The 15785-nt window shown below is 44.6% G+C and overlaps 1 pseudogene; it reads right to left on the bottom strand.

The window, feature by feature from the left end:
- Positions 1-8105: 8105 nt before the first annotated feature.
- On the bottom strand, positions 8106-9220 carry LOC102871901 (annotated as a pseudogene).
- Positions 9221-15785: the final 6565 nt, after the last annotated feature.

The raw sequence follows: 15785 nt of genomic DNA, 5'->3' as shown, positions 1-15785 counted from the left end.
TGGAGGTTCCTATAAGGCACACACGTGATCCGACAGGGATGTATGCAAATATGCTCTTGACACTTGCATGTGCCCAGCCTTGGGGGGGATGCAGGACAGTGAAGCCTCCTTATTGCTGAGCCTCGACATTACATCGACTGGGCAGCAGGGCTGGGCATGTGCATGACACATGAGCTGGCAAGCTTCTGCTGGGCTGGAGGCTCAGTCAGGGGAGGCAGGGCAGGGTCCTGGCTGAGGCCACAGGTACCTGTAGCTGGGTAAGAGTTTCTTTTTATAAATTTTAAAAAAAATTTTATTCTTTTACAAGTTTATTTACAAAATTCTAATACAAATTCAAACAAATTCTTTGTTTCCCTCACACCCCCCCCCATCAAATTGTACAATCCAATGATTAATCCCCTCTTCCCCTGCACATCCACATACCTCTGCTTCCAACCTCTCCTACCCCTCCTGGATCCTTATACTCATTCTACAATAACGGTCTTATACAATATTTATCCTTGTGGGACTAACTCAGCATAATGCTCTTCAGTCCCTTCCAAGTTAGGTAATAATTTACAAAGTTATTGGTCCTGCGTGCTGCATAGTATTCCATTGTGTGAATGTACCATAATTTCTCAATCCATTCATTTGTGGTTGGACATATGGGCTGTTTCCATGTTGTTGGGATGGTGAATAATGCTATTATGAACATTGGTGTACAAATATCAGTTTATGCCTCACCTCTCATATTCAAAGGGTGTATTTCAAGTAGTGGAATAGGGAGATGATATGGAATTTCCATGTTCAGCTTTTGAGGAAGAGCCAAACTGCCTTCCAGAATGGTTGCACAATTTTTATTGTCGTTATAATGAAAATTTACAGAAAACTTGGATATCTATTCATTCATTGTTACACATTTTCCTCCCTCCCCCCACCCCAACAGTTTGCTTTTCCCATTAAAAAAGTCCCTCATTGTTGAATAATTCCCCCCGCCCCGTCCACTTTGCTATGCATCTCTTATTCTGGACTGTTGTCATGCAAATAATACCTAATCATATATTCCTTTTAAATAATTCTTTCCCTCATCTGTTCCAATGCAGTGTTCATTATTTATTCCCTCTTATTTCCCCCAACCCCCATGACAGTCCTGTTTCATACCAGTGGCATTATTCAGTATTCATCCTTTTGTGACTGAGATATTTCACTGAGTATAATGTTCTTCAGGATCATTTTGTACAATATTTTATGAGTTCCTTGTTTTTTAGTGCTGCACAGTATTCCATTGTGTGAATATAGCACAGGTTCATTTGTTTGTTGATGGGCACTTGGGTTGCTTCCATCTCTTTGCTATTGTGAATGACGCAGCAATAAACATGAATGTGCATATATCTGTTTGAGTGGTAGTTCTGGTTTCTTTAGGGTATATTCCCAGTATTGGAATTGCTGGGTCAAGTGATATTTCTATTTCCAACTTTTTGAGAATGGGCCTATATACAAGAGCCCTAAATGCCATTCTATCCTGTGCCAACAAACATCGCAGTCAAACACACTCATTCCCACCACTCCACTCACAGAATCGATCCGTCTCATCGAGGGTCTTCCTTTCCTGCGCCACCCTTCCACTCTGCCAAACATGATGTCCCTCTCCAAGGACCAGTCCCTCCTTGCAAAATGCCCAAAGTATGTCAGACGAAGCTTAAGAATCCTTGACTCCAAGGAGCATTCTGGCTTCACCCTCTCCAGGGCAAACCTGTTTGTTCTCCTAGCAGTCCATGGTATATTCAACACTCTTCTCCAGCACCACAGCTCAAAGGCATCAATTATCTTTCTATCATCCCTATTTACTGTCCACCTCTGTGATGCATAGCACGTAATTGCAAAGACTATAGTCTGGATCAGGCCCACCTTAGATGCGTTGCTCTTGAGGGACCTCTTGAGAGGTCCCTCACAGCTGACTTTCCCAGTGTAATTAGTCTCCTGATTTCCTGGCTGCTGCTACCAAGAGCACTGACTGTGGAACAAAGTAAACTAAAATTTTTAACTATCTCAATTTCTTCACCATCCATACTGATGATCCAGTGGTGAGAATATTTGTTTTCTTGATGTTGAGCTTTAATCCATATAGGCGACTGCAGTCCTTGACCTTCTGCAGCAAGCGCTTCAGGTCCTCCTCAGTTTCAGCAAGCAGAGGTTGTTGATGATTCTTCCACCAATCTTGATGCTACATTCCTCCTCGTACAGCCCAGCGTCTCAGATGATCTGTTCTGCATACAGATTGAAAAGGTATGGAGACAAAATACATCCCTGATGGACCCCTTTCTTGATTTTGAACCATCCGGTATCTCCCTGCCCTGTTCTGATGACTGCCTCTTGGTCCAAGTATAGGTTTCGCATTAGCACAATCAAATGTTCTGGGATTCCCATTCTTCTCAGAGTCAGACATAGCTTGTTGTGATCCACACAGTCAAAAGCCTTTGCATAGTCAATGAAGCACAGATAAACATTCCTCTGATATTCTCTGCTTTCTGCCAAGATCCATTTAACTTTAGCTATAATATCCCTAGTACCATGACCTCTTCTAAATCCAGCCTACACATCTGGCAGTTCTCTGTTGACATATTGCTCCAAACGTTTTTGGATCATTTTTCAGCAGAACCTTGCTTGCATGTGATATCAATGATATTGTTCAATAATTTCCACACTCTGTTGGGTCACCTTTCTTTGGAATGGGGACAAATACTGATCTCTTCCAGTCAGTTGGCCAGCTGGCTGTCCTCCAGAGTTCCTGGCACAACTTAGTGAGCACATCCAGGGCAGTGTCTGTTTGTTGAAATAAATCAATTGGTATGCCATCAACTCCTGGAGCCTTGTTTTTTGCCAATTCCTTCAGAGCAACTTGAACTTCCTCCTTCATCACCATAGGCTCTTGTTCATATGTTATTTCATGAAGTTCCTCTGGGTCAGCCAATTCCTTCTGATACAGTGACTCTGTGTACTCCTTCCATCTTCTTTTGATACTTCCTGGATCATTCAACATTCTACCCACACTGTCTTTAAGTATTGCCACCCGTGGCTTGAATTTGCTTTTCAGCTCCTTCAGCTTAAGAAATGCTGAGCGAGTCCGACCCTTTTGATTTTTTGACTCCTGTAATTCATCAAGTTTTTCTTTCATCCATTGAATATATTCAATCACTCCTCTTTTAAATTCTGTGTCAGAAAGTTCCATCAGACTTTGTGGCTTCAGAAAAGCCACTGATACTGTGTCACCCTTTGGGGTCGACATCTTGCTTTGCTCTTGTGTATTGTGTAGGATAGTTTGCTTTCTTTGGGACATTGATATGTTCTTGATCTAAAGACAATGCCCTAGACATCAGTTGGACAGCTACCCCACTTGTGCATTTCTCTGAACTTCTGGCTTCAGAGAAATGTCAGTTCAGAGCCTGTGAGGGCTATCTCTTGTTGATGAGACAGGTCAAGGTGCTCCCAATTAAAGGCAAGTTGATTGCCCAGACACATAGGCACTGGTGTGGAGCCAAATTGGGTGAGGCAGGCACAGGGTGGGGTGATCACAAGGGCAGGTCAGACACTGGGGGACCTCGCTCAAACCTCTGCTGAGTGTGCTCACGATTGGGGTTGTCCGTTTCCCACCCAGTGGTTTTCTCAGTGTTCCCTGCCCGGTGGCACTTACATAGGTGCCCTCACACAGCAGCCCCTGCTCAAGCAGGGTCCTGGATCCAACAGGACCCGAAAAGTCAAGGTCAAATTTCCACCGACCCACTAGCCTTTGGCTGGTCTGCAGAGTCCATAAAAGCCAGCCAGTGGTTGGCTAATTTCTGGGCAGTTGGTGTGGCCCAAGAACTAGCTTGGCCAAATTCCCCACCAGTGGGCATGCCCTTGGGTGCACTCCCAGGTAATCAGCAGTGCCCCAGAAAACCCAGTCAGAATCCTACTGGCCTTTTCTCCTGCCAGATTAGTTCTACAGCAGCTCAGCGGGTGGCTCTGGGTGATGGCTGGATCCACAGTGGTGCCCTGGGGTCACAGGGCTGTGGCAGGGCTGAGGTGCATGGTTGTGGAGCTGCAAGTGGGGGCCGGGCAAGGGGGAGGAAGTAAGGGGCTGTGGGGGGGTGACGTGGGAGCACAGTGCTCGGACACTACCACTAGGAGGCAGGGCGCTGTTGGGGGCACACTGTGTGGTGGGGGCACACAGGTGCAGGCAGCGGGGGGGGATCACACAGTGGTGGGCAGTCGTTACTCCTCTGGTGTCACATGGTGGTCAGTGGTGGTCGCTGCTCTGGAGTTCCATGGTGGCTGGCAGGCAGTTGCTCCTCCAGGGTCTCTTAGAAGCTGGGGGCAGTCTGTTGCTCCTCAGGAGTCACAGGGTTGCAGGCGGTTGCTCCCTACTTGCTCCTGGTGGGTGGGTTCCACAGTGGCTCGGCTGGTGTCTTTTGGCTGGAACTCAGCTGTCCTGTGTGTGGTTCAAATTCCAGCTCGCTGGCTCCCGGCTGTGCTGACTCCCGCAAATGTGTTTTTCTTAAATACTGGTCAAGATGCTTTAGGTAGGCTGGACTCTAATTTGAGAGCTGGATGGAAGTTACATGAGATGCTGCTTTAAAAAAGGATGTACATCAGAGTTCTTTATTTTTTAAAAAAGAACTTAGCAATACTAAGTCTAAAATAATAAAACTCCAGATAACAACAACAACAACAAAACCAACCCAAAACAACCAAATACAACCTGGGGACTGTTCAGACTGTGCCCCATAAGCCCCTTCTCTTTACCCACCTCACTTGAACTCACAACATCACCCTCTCAAACACACGCACAAAGCCATCCTGTGCTGGGATCAGACCAACACCCACCCCAAGGGAACCATGGTGTGTCCCCAGCCCTGGGGTCTTGGGTGGCTGAGCCTGGTTCCTGGCTCTTCCTTCCTGAGTCACAGTCATTTTTGACCAAGCACATGGGTGGGAGGCATGGCTGGGAGCACTTGTGGGCTGCAAGCTATCAGCTCTGCCAAGGAGGAGATCGAGGTAAAAGTCAGGGGTTGAGCAAGGAGAGGGCAGCACCAGAGGTGGGGCTTGCCCTGTCCTTTTGATACACCCTGTCAAATTAGAACGGCCTCATAACTGACCCAACAGTGAGCTGTCAGAGGCTATAAATTGTACAGGACACTTCCCGGCTTTCTCCCTTGGAGCAGCTGAGGGATTTGAACTGCTTGCCTTTGGGAGAGCAGTGCAATCCCTTATCATGGAGCATCCTTTAAATGGATTCTTCTGAACATGGCCAAGTGAGAGTTGTCCTTGTCAGCTAGTGCCCTCTGCTAGCCGGAGTTCCACATGACTGTAAGGAAGTTGAGTGACTTGCAGGATCTGCCCTTGTTCTGCAATGCACCTAAAGAAGTGAGGTTTGCAGAGTCTGAGTATACTTGAGGTGGGGGTAGGGGTGGTGCGGGGTGGGGGAGGGGACTGTGTACAAATGAAGGAGTTTGTCTTTTGCTTTTCAAGGAGAAGAGCGAACTGGGGGTGGAGGTGGGGGGGGAGAAAAGTGCAGCAATGAATGAATGGAATTCCAGAATCTCTGTAGATGTTAATTGAAATTAATAATAATAATAAAATTTAAAATAAAACAAAAAACAAACAAACAAATAAAAAATAAGAAGTTATTGCCTGTCAGGTTAAGTCCTCATCAACCACAGAACTGGTTATGATCAGCATCTGGGTCAGCCCGGAGTGTGGAGGGAGAGTTTGGGATTCTAAGAAGCCCAGTTTCATGCCAGGAGCACGAGACTCAAGTCAAACCAAAGCCACTGCTTCTGAGTCAATTCCATCTCCTGACAACCTTGTAGGACAGAGCAGGGCTTCCTGGCGAGCATGGAAGCAGACCTCCTCTTCCTTTGCTCATGGAACAGCTGGTAGATTCAAACTGGAAACATTTTGGTTAGCAACCCAGGGCTTTTTAACACTAAGTCACTAGGACTTCAGTGAGCTGAACTGGGACGCAGATGAAAAACATGCCCTTGAACATTACCAGCTAAAGTGGCTGGATTGAGGGGCACTCCAGGTGGCAGTCCCAGGCCCAGGTGAGACCATCCTGAGCAAGCTTTGCAAAACCCTTTGAGGATGACAAACCATTCTGTCCTGCAGCCCTGTGAAGAGGACTGGGAGGGCGTTGCCATCTTTACTGTGAGGAAACTCAGAGAGGGGGGACAGTGTACTCTTGGTCAGAACCAAGCTCTGACTCTTCTGACTGGTAGATGGACCTGGTGGGAGGGCTGCTTGGGGCAGGAGCTGGGATGGGCATGGCCTGTGAAAAACTGCCAGGGGAGGATGCTGAGGGTTAAGAGCCAGGACCTGGCAGACAACTGGACCAGGGAGTGGTGCCTACAGCAAACCAAGCTGCCCCATATCCAGAATGGATGTCTGCAGCCTCTGCTGCTCCTTCCCCACAGCTGGTTGAGGGTCTCAACAACCGCTGGTGAGACCTGGGAGAGATTAAAGGATAGAGCAGGGGAGGGCAGAGCTAGGCCAGCAGAATGGTGGTGGGTGTTACATAGGGGGATTGTGCAATTCCGGAGTGGAGTCTCCATTCAGGGTGCTTGCTCTCCACCTGGCCAGAGGGTCACTTGGGGAGCTGGACCTGTTCTACAGCATCGCTGGGAAGCCTGTTCCCCTGTTGCTTCCCCCAGTTGCTGACCCTCTTTGCTCTTCCACAGCCAGCTGACATGCTACGCAAACCTCTCCACTGCCATTTGTTTTGACTTCCTGCACTACCCACTTTGCTCGCTGTTCCAGGCACTCCGGAGCTGGTGGGTCCCTGCAGAGCTTCCCTGGCCATCCTGCTCCACTCAGAGGGAACAGCTGCTCCTCAGCACTGCCAGGAAGTCAACTCCTACCTCAAGACAAGTGGGTTAGAGTCTTGTAGAGAGCTTGTGCACCTTCAAAAGGCATGCCAGTGGATAGGGAAGTATCTATAAGGAGCCTCTGCTGGCGAAGCGCATCCTCATGTCTGGTGGCCTAGTGGCAAGAAGCTGTGCAGCAATCCCAAAGGCACATGGTTTGAATCCACCAGATGCTCCGTTGGAGAAGGAGGGGCAATCTCCTCCTGTACCAGTCAGATCCGATTCGACAATACACCAAAAAACAAAAACAACCTAAATGGAAACCATGTTATTGTTTGAATGGAGCAAGGGAATACAGTATGGTTTAAAATCAGGAAAGGTGTGCATCAGGGATATATCCTTTCCCCATACCTATTCAATCTGTATGGTGGATAAATTGTGAGGCCAGACTGTACAAAGAATATGACATCAGGATTAGAGGAAGACTCATGAATAACCTGTATTATGCAGATGACACAACATTGCTTGCTGAAAAGTGAAGAGGATAAGAAGAAGGACTACAGCCTTCAGTATGGAGTGCATTTTTTGTTGTTGTTCAAACTGTTTTATTTAGTATTCTGTAGTTGTTTAACACACACTTAAATGGTCTTATTGGGGGAAAGGGAAAAGGGAGGTTCTTGCAGATTGCCAAGGAAATGTCAGAAAGTCAATATATGACTAGCATTATCCATGTGATTTTTTTGTTTGTTTGTTTACTGAATGAATAGCACTTTGCTTATGTAAGCATCTGTTCTCAGGTTTTTCATACTGAGAACACTGAGATTTCAGTCTGAAGACCCCTGAAATCTTAAAGAGTAGCAAACCCAACTACCCTTTTATATTATCCATCTAACTTGTTTATACAGGCAGAATGATTCATCTGCCCATTTTAGATGGCTAGATGTCTGTGATAAATCTTAGGTTGCCTCATCTACTGGGATTAATCAAATAGAAAGTGGCCTTCAGGAACAGTTAAAGAGAATTAAATTATAACACTAGTACAAAAGTCAAGTCTTACACATTTAACATTTGCTTGTTTAAAGCAAAGTCATAAAAGCAAATAAAATTAAACATGTTTACTGCTTTTCCTCACAAGAACATAACAATTATGGAGGAAAACGTAACAAGAAAATTTAAAAGTAACACAATTTTTTTCTTTTTAATAGCCCTTGAGTAGTTATGACGGGACAGGTTTCACTTTTTGTTTCATTGAACAAGGATTTTGGTCCCAAGTTTTGTTTGGTTTTAATATCTGCTTCTGTCTCCCCCTCTATCAGATGGGCTTCCTCTGCAGCCACCACCTCTTGGTGTTCCGTGGCTTGAACTGCTGTAAGAATCACGTGGAGCAGGGTAACCCCTTTCCATAGAAGGAAGAAGCTCTTGTTCTTTTCTGCCAACTCTATCATGGCCGCTTGAGTCGCTTCAGCTACTTGAGTAACTGTCTCAACTTCCCCCATATCTGTCTCATGATCTGCTGTAATCATCATAGCGACTGCTTCCACCATAAGATGGCAAGGGCCCTCGTGTAGGTGGAGCACTACGTGAGTTACCATAACTCTCATAGGAATCTCTGAAGAGGCCTCCAGTTGGATGATCAGAATAATCGCCATCACGGCCATAGCCACCTCTATCACTATAGCCTCTGGATGTATAGTCATTGTGTGAACTTGAATGACCATAATCATGATATGTATAATCTCTTGGTGGTGGTGCATAATCTCTTATATACCTAGAACTTGGGTAATCTCTGCTTGAGTAACTATCTTTAGCAGAATCTCCATTGTCTCTTGGGGACAAATAAACATCTCTACGTGAAGGTATGTGTTCCCTTCTTGGTGGACCTCCATAACTGTCTCTTCCACATGATACATGTGCTCTTCCACCCATTCACTCCTGCTTCGAACTGGTCCTGAAAGGGCTGGTCCCTGGAAGAACTTATGTTAAAGTTCATAGAAGCCAACATCATTGTCCATGTGACTGCCACATGAAGGGGTTTCCCTGGTTCCTCTACTTCCTCCTCTTCCACCTCGAAGGCTCTTGGAAGACCTCTGCTTCTTGGAGGTGGAGGGGGTCTATGCCTACCAACCACTTTCAAATATTTGTTTAGTGGCTTGTTCCACTTTGATGGCCTTTCCATCCAAGGACTTTCCATTCATATCTCTGGCTGCATTTTTGGCATCCGCCAAGCTTTCAAAGGTGACAAAAGCAAATAATTTTGATTTGATGGTTTCTCACTCTTTCATCAAGAGCACTTCGACAATTCATCCATATTTGCCAAATACAGCTTCCAGGGCTTTCTCATTTGTTTCTGTATTGAGCCTTCCAATGAAGAGCTTTCCTTGGTGATCAGCTTCCATCATTCCTCCCCCGCCCCACCCTGGGGCTGTGTATTGCAAACCAGATGACTGTTCCAAGCTCCTTTGAAGCTCGCCAACTGGTGTTTCAATAAGGCTCCGCATGAGGGCCCACTGTTGGGTATGAGGACAAGGAGAAGCCACTTGCACTGCTGCATAACCTATGGATTGAATCTTAACATTAAGAAAACAAAGGTCTTCAGTACATGACCAACAGTTAATGCCACACCAACTCCAAGGGAGTCTGCGTGACAAAATCACCCGATTGAGGTGAAAACTTCAAGGAAGTCAGCTTCTCGGAACGTGTGCTTTCTCCATGATTGTTCTTGGCCTTTCTGTAATTTCTCTTCTGTTGTCTCTGTGTGTTTTCTATGTGGGACAGAGAAAAAAAGCTGTGTTCTTTACACAAAGTGTTTTTACTAAAAGTTTGTTAAATGTTTCCAGGAAAGAACTAAATGGAGGTGACTACTTTGATACGCAAACATTACCTCCGGTTCTTTTAGCATTACTAAAACTTCTCAAGAATAATGTGATTTTAAGGGAATTCATGGATGCATTATAACAAAAAGAATTAATGGTAGAAATCCCAGAGATGGCCACTCCAGAAATTCCTAGATTTCTAGGGCTTATTTTTCCTTTGAAGGAAAAATCCAACCCTTGCCCCCCACCATGAGAACACCAGGTGGAAAAATTGTTTATCTGTTAGGTAATGGTTGTTTGTGGCAGCCCCCTATTGGGAGAGGCCCTTACAGAATTCCAGAGCCTACAGATAAACCTCTTCCTTATACTGGAAAATATGATGAGTTTAATGCAAAACACCCTGATGGTTTTTGGGATATATTTTTCAAAAGGTTTGAAAGTGACCAAAGGAAAGATGTTATGCAAGGTATAGGTGGTAAAATAGATCATGAGACACAAGATTGGGATGATGAATTTAGGCAATATTATGACCCAAAACATCCTTTGTATGAACCTAAACCCCCTTATTGAGATAGTGATCACCCCTGGAATAATGGAAAGTGTAAAAGTGTTGTCTTTTGAATGGAAATAAATAATATTGTAAATTCAGCTAAAAATGTAAAATGTATCAGCTTAAATTTAAAATGTAACATTTTCACTTTGTAACTTTATAACCCAAACAAGTTGAAGAACAGGTTTAAAAACAGGTTTTAAAAAAATGTTTAAGGAAAAACCCATTGTCTACCAGGCTCTCCAATTACCAAGGAACCATGACCATAAAGAATAGCCTTTCATGCTCTCCAAGGAACCATGACCATAAAGAATAGCTGTGTGCAAGAAAATAATGTAAACTTTATTCTTACTTTTGTTGTCTTTTTGGCTGTTGATTAAGCCCCAATTGTAAAAATGGGAGATAAATGTATCATGTTAAATGCAATAAGGAAGGAAAGAAAGAAGGGAAAAAAGAAGAAGAATTAGAATGACTTAGAATTAAAATCATCAAGATCACTTGACTGTTTGTCTTGTGTTCTTTCATCGTCCCTTCGCCAAACTTCTACCCACCTTTGTGTTCCCTCTTCGAGACCCTAGACCTCAGGCTCACAAGCCCCTCCTTACTGGAGCAGCCCGCGGCAAGTTAACATTATGATAAATGGGGTGGGGAGTGGGGGGGAACTGAAGTTGTCAATGACTTCATTTTGTTTGGATTAACAATCAACACCCCTAGTACCAGAAGTCAGGAAACCAGAAGGTGTATTGTGTTGGCAGGAGAGACATCCACTTTCTATACAACATGCCTCTGGAAACTGTGAACTTTGATAAATGTCAATAGTTACAGAAAGGCTTCAGGCCTTTTGTTCATAGGGTCGCTGTGAGTTGTGCTTGACTTGAAGGCGATCACCACCACCAACAATAACATTGTGTTGGGCAAGTCCATTGGCAGGGACCTCTTTAGAATGTGGGGAGTGATAATGCCTGTCTGAAGACTAAAGTCAGGACATTGCATTCTAAGTCACCTGCGATACATTAGAGAGCTGGACAATGAATATGGATGACAGAAGAAGAATTGATGCCTTTAAAAAAAAAGAATTGATGCCTTTGAGTTATGGTGTTGGAGCAGAGTGCTGAATATCCCATGAACAACAAAAAAACAAACAAATGTCTTGAAAAAAGTGCAGCCAGAATGCTCCATAGAAACAAAGATGGCAAAGCTTTGTCTTTCACACTTTGGACATGTAGCTAGGCGAGGCTATTCCTTGGAAAGAGACATCATGCTTGGAAAAATGGATGGTGGGTGAAGGAGAGGAAGACCCCCATTGAGATGAATTGACATGGGGACTTCAATTATGGGTTCTAGTGTATCACAGATGATGAAGATGACACAAGATACAGCAGGGTTCAGGTCAACAGTTCATAGGGTCGTTATGAGTCATACTTGACTCGGCCAGCACCTACCAACAACAGCATGCCCTTGGTGCATGGTATTTCATTACTAAGCTCTGGTGGCTTAATGGTAAGAAGTTATTGCCAACCCAAGGGTACACAGCTCAACTCCATCAGCTGCTCTGTGGGAGGAAGATGGGCAATCTCCTCCTGTTTACTGCCTCTGTAAACCTGCTGGAGGGCCAGCTATGGTTGATTCTGACTCAACATGTCCTTTGTAGAAAGGACACCGGGAATATAATGCCCCCACTTTGACTCTTAGCTGATATGCCTCATGCATAGTCTCCATCCGTCACTGGAGGCGTGGCTGTTGCTCAGATTCGGAACAGAGTTTCTGGACCAACAGGGACCAGGAATAGAAGACTGAAAATCAGCCAATGAAAAGTATGTGAATCACAGTGGAAAGATCTGCAAGTGGCCATGGGGAAGGCCCAGCCCTGAGCAGTGCTTGTTCGTTGTGCTCAGGATTGCTACAAGCCAAGGACTTGCTTGATGACAGTAACAACAGCAGCACAAGACATTAGACCCATTCCCTGAAGGAAGGCTGCAGTCCTCTGCCCTCAGTAAATATGTCAGGACTTCAGAGGAAGAAACAGAAAATACAGTCAATGCTTTTCTTCTAACTGCAACACAAGGATTCTCCATCCCGGAGAACACCCATACCAGTTCTCTCAGTGACTTACAACATGATTCCCATGTCCAAAGACACACAGTCCATGTTTTAGTTTATAGACCCCAGGGGCACCGGACCCAAGCTATGGGCTTTTCAAATGCTTCCTATGCATCTGAAAATTGGACAATGAATAAGGATAATAGAAGGAGAATTGATATCTTTGATTTGTGGTGTTGGAGAACTAAATAATCCAGGGACTACCAAAAGAATGACCAAATATGTCTTGGAGGAAGTGTAACCAGGGTGCTTGTTAGAGGCAGGGGTGGTGAAATATCATCTTACATACTCAGGGGGCATGTTGTCCAGATGGGCCAGTCATTGGAAAGACATCATGCTGGGAAAGGTGGAGGGTCAGAGGAAGACAGGGAGACCCTCATTAAGACTGATGCAGTGAGTATCTCAGAGACTGTGGGGAGGGTGCAGAATAAATGGGTCAGACCTGTTGTTCAGAGGATTGTTAGGAGTGGTCCACTTGATGGCACCTAACACTAGCAAAAGAGTCTACTCTACAGATTGGGGCTGAGACTAAGTCCTTGAGGCTTCTTGACATCTACTTTCCCTCCACCTCCAACTGCCTTCTTGATGTTTGAAAAGAGAAAACTCATTTGTTTTTTCCATTTGGCCAGTCTGGGTGATTTTCACGGATTGTACTTAATGCACAAATCCTTCCCCAACTAAATGAGACCAAAGCAACGACGAAACCCACCCAACCAACCAAAAAACAAACAAACAAACAAACAAACAAACAAACAAACAAACAAAAACACCCCAACACATTTACACAAAACTGACGAAACTCCAAACAAGCCCAAAGCAAAAAATCTTAAATGAGTCGTGAACTGACAATGACCCATAGAGACCTCATGGGTCCAATGGCTGTGGGTTCAGTAGATCGTCAGACTTTTCCAGGATGTCTCTGGGTGGAGTCCAATCTCTAGACTTATGTTTAGCAGACTGAAATTGAGCTTTCTTGTCCTCTTTTTACTGTTGACCAAATGAAAGTGCAACGAACTTTAGTAACTTGTCACACTGCTAGTGTGCTGCAGAGCTTGGGCTGGAACCTAGGACCATGGAGCTCTAGGGACCCGCTGTTCTCAGGGACCCGAGTGCTCACTGCACAGCTTCTTCTCACCTCTGGGCTTACACATGGGTGAAGCTGGAGAGCTCGAGTTGGCCAAGGATCAGGCTAGACATCCGAGATGTAACTGTCAGCTTTGTTAGACCTCATGCTAGAATCCAGTCACGTCAAGAAAAAGCATCTTAATCAACAGATGAAGCCTTTAAAAAATGTTTTGGGGAAGCAAAGTCCACCTTCCTGAGCTTGCCTTCTCTTTTGACCCTCTTGCGTGGCTCCCGCTTCTGCAGAATCATTGCACAGGAGCCTGGAAACTTGGGAATGTGTGTGGGGCTTCTGCATCATTCAGGGATCCCGAACGGCCTTACTATTTATGAAATGACACCGTCTCCGTCTCCCTTTGTTTCTACAGGAGTCTTATGAATCATTTGTGGAGCAAGAGCGGACCTATCTGGACCAGGCCTTCAGCCTTGTCTCAACCAGAGGGTGAATTGCCGGCGGTGGTGCTTGTCCATGCCGCTGGGGGGAGCCCTTGCGCTGCGGCCAGGGGCTCTACCTCTGGGGCTGCCATTGGGCTAAGCGCTGTCTCCTCTTCAGGAGCTATCAACATTGGGGGCATTTTGAAAAATTGTGTCTTCAAGTGTGGCCATCTGTTTATATAGAAGTGTTGTTAGGTGTCGTCTAGTATGCCTCATAGTGACCCTAGGAACAGCAGACCTGCGCTATACTCATCATCTTTGACGTACCTGAACCCATCAGCTTGAGTATAAATGACTTTAAATTTCTCTTGTTATGCTTTATTTGGGGACACCAAGTTATATTAGGGAGTTCTGGTGGACTAGTGGATAAGGAGTTGTGCTGGCTATTCAAAGACATGTAATTCAAGTCCACCTTGCTGACCTGTGGGAGAAAAATGGACAGTCTCCTCTGCAATTTACTGTCTCTGAAAACCTTCTGGAGCGTCAGCTCTGAGGCAGTTCTGATGCTATGGTACATAACAACCACAACAGCAACAAGACGTGTTAAGTGCTTACCTACTGACCCAGACAGAAATGCCTCAGAAGCTAGGCCTGGTGATCCACTTTTTTTTTTTTAAGAAAAATCTATTCATTTTAATGAATGTTTACAGAGATTTTGGATTTCCATTCATTCATTGTTGCATTTTTCTCCCTGCCCACCCTTCCCCTGGCCCCCCATTTTGCTCTTCTCTTTGAAAAGTAAAAGAACACCACAACAAGATAAAGGTAAATAATCCAATAGGAAAATGGGCACAGGATATGAACAGACACTTCACCAAAGAAGACATTCAGATGGCTAACAAGCACATGAAGAAATGTTCAAAATCCCTAGCTCTAAGAGAGATATAAATTAAAACAACTATGAGATACCATCTCACCCCAGTCAGAATTACAAAATTTAACAAAACAGCAAGCAACAAATGCTGGTGAGGTTGTGGAGAAACTGGAACCCTTATTCACTGTTGGTGGAAGTGTAAAATGGTGCAACCACTGTGGTGTTTTCTCAAAAAGTTGCAAATAGAGATACCATTTGACCCAGCAATTCCACTACTGGGAATATACCCCAAAGAGACCATAACTGACATCCAAGCAGATATATGCACACCCATGTTTATTTCGGCTTTGTTCACAATAGCAAGGAGTTGGAAACAACCTAAGTGCCCATCAACAAATGAATGGATAGAGAAGCTGTGGTATATTCACACAATGGAGTACTACGCTGCATTGAAAAACAAGGAACTAATGCAATATTATTAAAAATGGGTGACTCTGGAGGACATTATGTTAAGTATCTCAGTCACAAAAGGACAAATACTGCATGGTGCCACTTGTAAAACAGGACTGCCATCAGGGTTGGGGGGAGACTGAGAAAGATGGGTTCAACAGTGTATACTGCATTAAGACAGATGAGGGAGAAAACTGTTTAAAATGGATATGTGATTAGTTATTTTTGTCATGACAGGAGTCTAGAGCAAAGGCTACATGGTGGAGTGGACCTGGGGGAGGGTTTGTAAAACAATGAAAGAATTTGTCTTTTACTTTTCCAAGAGGGTAGTGTACTAGGGAGGAGGGTTGGGAGGGGAGAAAAGTGCAACAATTAATGAACGGAAATCCAAAGTCTCTGTAAATTTTTACTGAAATTAATATTAAATTTAAATAAAAAATGACTTGGAAAAAAAATAAAAATTCTTTCATTGGTATATAATCCCTCTTGCTCCCCCCTCCCCCCAGTACACTCTACTATGCAACCTTCATTCTGGACTCTTGTCATAACCATAATACCCAATCATATATTGTTTTTAAACTGCTTTTGAGAGCTCATAACATTGGAAATGCTAGATGACAATTGTATTCTGTGACACATGGGGTCTCTGAATCCACTTGAGGGTGACTGGTTTATTTCTT

The sequence above is a fragment of the Elephantulus edwardii genome, unplaced genomic scaffold, assembly GCF_000299155.1.
Source record: "Elephantulus edwardii isolate Elephantulus edwardi_28Jun2011 unplaced genomic scaffold, EleEdw1.0 scaffold00519, whole genome shotgun sequence".
Taxonomy (NCBI): Eukaryota; Metazoa; Chordata; class Mammalia; order Macroscelidea; family Macroscelididae; genus Elephantulus; species Elephantulus edwardii.
The sequence above is the reverse complement of the archived record's forward strand: the minus strand, read 5'-3'. Positions and strand labels throughout refer to the sequence as shown.